The sequence below is a fragment of the Salvia miltiorrhiza genome, chromosome 6, assembly GCF_028751815.1.
Source record: "Salvia miltiorrhiza cultivar Shanhuang (shh) chromosome 6, IMPLAD_Smil_shh, whole genome shotgun sequence".
NCBI classification, from domain to species: Eukaryota; Viridiplantae; Streptophyta; class Magnoliopsida; order Lamiales; family Lamiaceae; genus Salvia; species Salvia miltiorrhiza.
The window spans coordinates 35331279-35335685 of NC_080392.1; the positions used below are offsets into that span (position 1 = coordinate 35331279).

Here is a 4407-nt window from a genome sequence, read left to right on the forward strand (position 1 = left end):
ATCACGACTAACATCATAATCATAAGCAACATAAGTTCTTATGTGAAAAACTTAATCTCACTGCTATTGAAATAGCTCAAGTGAATCCTTAGTCTTAAGGCATTGCCTCTATGTTGTAACATATCTATGTTAAACATTGCTATCTTACCAGTCTTTACTTAAATCGATCAAGCGGTGCTATCACGATTAACATTCTCAAAGCATTCTTGGGTGGTACTCAAACAGTTTGTAAGAGGATCCACCATTTTAATCGTATAGGCAGCTAGCCTAAAACGACAACATAAAGCTTTCTCATTCGTTCATTCTCTTTGAAACTTGAAACATGTTGACATTAAATGCCACATGAAACTTTTCTATTGCCGGAAAGATTCAAAGAATCTAACTCGACCATACATCTGGTATTCGTGAAAGGCTCAATAGTCCTAAACACGACTTTAACTCATCTTATCGTTAAGGGCTCGGGTAGTCCCAAACACGATACTTACTTATCTTATCGTTAAGGGCTCGGGTTGTCCCAAACACGATACTTACTGGTTACATGGGTCGGAGACCCAAAATAACAATATGAAAGCGATTAACAATTCATAACTTATAGCATATGGAAAGCGGTAAGCAATTCACATAGCATCATTCATTGAAAGCGCACACTTTTTCTTTTCTTGGAACATTCATAACATCTGAAATACATATATGTATATTTTGAAACTATTATCGTACCTTAGTTGCGGCAGTGTGACGGCGAGCTGAGGGCTATTGAAATTCTTAGAAGTCTAGAGATACTATTCTAGACTCAACATCAAAAGCTTATGGTTATCAGAAACATGAAAGAAAACTCATGCTCTGATACCATTCTGTCACACCCCAATTCTTGAATGAATAAATATAATCGAGGTGCAACTAATTCATAGAAATAAACAAGGAACAACCTTGTAAAAACCCGAAATAGGATAGAAAGTCGGGCTATGCCCCTTTGGATCACAAGTTTTGTTTCATGCTTCTGACAACCGACATTCATTTGCATAAATTAAGTAGTGAAGAGTCTAAGCTCGGTCAGGTATATCATTTGAAATCTAACATGAAGATCTTAAGTTGGGAAAACAAAAGACTGATATGAGTAATTGCTACAGCGGAAGTCTAACATAGGAATTTATCGCTAGCCTCAGCTCCGTCCCGTCAGCACCGGCCAGCCAACCTGAAAACATTTGAAAGTATTTTTGGGCTAAGTACTAATGTACTTAGTGGGCATGCATTTTCTGAAACATCTTATATTTTAATAAAGACAGTTTATCCAATCATACTTGACATGACTTAGAAGGTTTTAAATTGAAATAACTTCTAAGCATGTTAAAACATTTTCTTTCATTTGTGCGCACATGTCACACTCCCTTTCTGTTACTCGCTGTGATCCCGGACCTTTTAGCCACCGACGGATCTCTGTCTCCCGCTTACTTGAACTGAGGGCGTAACCCAGACAAGTTTACTTTGACCTCGGGACGCTACCCAGGCAGGCCTGATATTTCTCATGCTCCGGAACACATCCAGCCGAGCACCCTTATAACGCCTCTGGTTAGAGCCCGATGGAGATCAACCCACTGAGTCAACTAACAAGTGTACACAATTCTCAAACAACGTATTAGGTCATAAGAGAACCTCAATTGATTAACTGCGCGAGCCTTAAACAGAGCAGAGTGCACATAAACATTTTATTGGATAAACAGTTTTCATTACATTAAATAAACAATTTGCATTTCATTGAAACATTTAGAGCTTAATAACTCAATCATACTTTGTACATTTGGAAAGTAAGCCCACCTGGATAGGCAAAGCCTGAAGATCATAATCACATATAAACCTGTCTTGGAAAAGCAGCGCTAATCCCCCTGGTCACAAAGCCTACAAGAAATTCTATTCTTAATAGGTCTCGTGAAGCTAATCTTAAGTCATGGTGTAGTGCTTAATATTCTATGATTCACTTAGCCGGGTTTTCAAAATTTAGTAAATAAATAATTGAAAACTAAAATCTTTGAGTTAAGGACACCAACAATATCCTTACTTGGTTTTTCTTAAATAATTGGAATTATAATAAAAACCAATTAAATCATAAATACTTTTATTGCAAAATATAATGCAATTTCATGACATGCTTAGCATATAAGTAATTACTTAAAATATGCACTTCATAATAATAATATTATTATGCTAATTATCTTTAAAATAATTAATCAAACTTTATTATAAGACTAATTAATAAATATTGGGTAGCCCATTTAAAATAATTAAATCAAAGACACCCTCCCATTTTTATAAAATTAGCCCAAGTTTATTATAAATAAATTGGGCCCAACTCTTTTGAATTACAACTGCACCCCAAAATCCTTAAATAAAATAAAGGCCCAACTAAATAAATAGACATGGCCCAATTAAAAAAAAAAAAAAAACAAGCCCAAACATTTATTAAAATCGGCCCAAATGATTTAACTCGGCCCAAAATAGGAGCCCAAAATTAAGAAATAACTCAGCCCATTTAATTAAAAATCTCGGCCCAAATACTCATAAAAATCGGCCCATAACTAATTAAAACCCAGCCCAACACTAATTAAAACCCGGCCCAACGCTCAAGCCCACTCCCCAACCAAGCCCTAGACTATTTCTCCCTTCCTTCTTCACATAATCCGCCTCCCTCCCTCAATTCTCGTCTCTCTCTTTCTGCCTCACAACGCACACACACAAACACAAACGCAGCTGCACCCTCTCCCCCCCTCTCTTCTTTTCCGGCGGCGGTAGCAGCGCCGCCTCCGCCGTCCCCTGACTCCCCTCTCCCCCATCTCTCGCCTCTCACACACAGACGCACACAATCACATATCTCACTCTCTCGACCGATCCTCCCTCTGGAACTCCGGCGATAGCAGCGAGAAGCCACTGCCGCCTCCGACTCCCTCTCTCTCCCTGAATCAGTCCGGCGGCAGCAGCCAAGCCACCATCGCCGACACTCCCTCGTTCCCGACGAGGAGCGCCGCCTGCGGTCACTCTCCTCCCTCAATCTCTCTCCCCTTCTTCCTCCGGCCGACAGCAGCAGAAGCCGCCGTTGCCAACCCAGTCCCCTGTTCACAGATCTCTCCCTAACTCCGGCTGATAGCAACCCGTTTCTACACGACAAGGCTCAAGACTCCATTTTTCAAAAACAACAAATATCTTCTTCTACTTTTCTTTTAACAATATTCATGTTCTGATGTATATATATATAATGTACATACATATATGCTTGTGAATGTGTTGGTTTTACTGGAGTTGTATGCTATGAATAATTTAGATGAAAAGCTCAGCAGAGTAAAGAATTTGAGAGAGATATGCAGTGTATGGTTTAAAAAAAATTGAACCTTTGAAGCTCTTTGCTTTGCTAGGGAGTTGTTACTGCTCAATCAAGAAGGAAAAGAACTTAGATTATTATTGCTGTAGAAAGAAGCTTGCTGCAGGTTGAGAAATTTGGTGAAGGGGCCTTGCGAAAATATTTTGGTGAAATAAGTGAGGGAGAGCTTGGCTGTTGTTAAGTGGAATTTGACAGCATAAAACAAAAGAAAATGGAAGCAAAAGAAAGTGGAAACAAAAGAGAGATTCGGCTGATTTGCTAAGTGGAATTTGACAGCATAAAACAAAAGAAAATGGAAACAAAAGAGAGTGGAAAAGAATTTGATAAGATATGAATTGATTTAATAAGATATGAGAGGATTTAATTGTCTGCATAAATACATGTATGCTAAAAATAATCATGATATAGGGTGGCTATTAGGAACATAAAATACCGGGACTGTAATAATACTTCAGGGTTCGCTAAATAAATAGCTCGTGAAAATACTTGAATGCTAAATTAAATAAATATGCAATGCATATAAATTCAATAACTAAATTTACAAATATTTTTGTAAATCATTTTTGTTGGAATTAAAAATAAATTCTTTTTCTCAATCCGGCGTGAATCATCTTAAATCTAAGTTCGAAAATAAATTCTAAATTTAGCTCGGGGAAACGGGGTATTACAACTTCCTAGGAGGGAGTGGCACGGGTTTTAATAAAATGTTGTATAGTGTATTGAGAGTGGAGAAAAAGTTGTAAAGTGTATTGGGAATTGTGAAAAAGTATTAATAATTTATTGTGTTGTTTTAATTAATATTATTTGAGTGGTGGGAATTGTCTTAAAAGGGGAGTATTTTTGAAGTGGTGGGGTATTGTCCCAAAATAGGAAAAAGTAGGAAGTTCTTTCGTGGACGTCCCGAAATAGAAAAATAGGAAGTTCTTTCGTGGACGGAGGGAGTATTATATATTTAAATCTTAATACTTATATATTTTTATATTAGGAAACCAAATATTGATTAATTTTATTTATGTTTTTGGTACAATAGGTACATACTC

General features: G+C 37.2%; 1 long non-coding RNA gene across 1 annotated transcript; it reads right to left on the bottom strand.

Moving 5' to 3' along the window:
• Positions 1–843: 843 nt before the first annotated feature.
• LOC130989258 (uncharacterized) lies at positions 844–3544 on the bottom strand. The gene is made up of 3 exons (XR_009090546.1): positions 3378–3544; positions 1813–1893; positions 844–1192 (listed from the first exon to the last, which is right to left on the bottom strand). It is a non-coding gene; the product is annotated as an uncharacterized LOC130989258 (long non-coding RNA).
• Between the last annotated feature and the right edge of the window lie 863 nt (positions 3545–4407).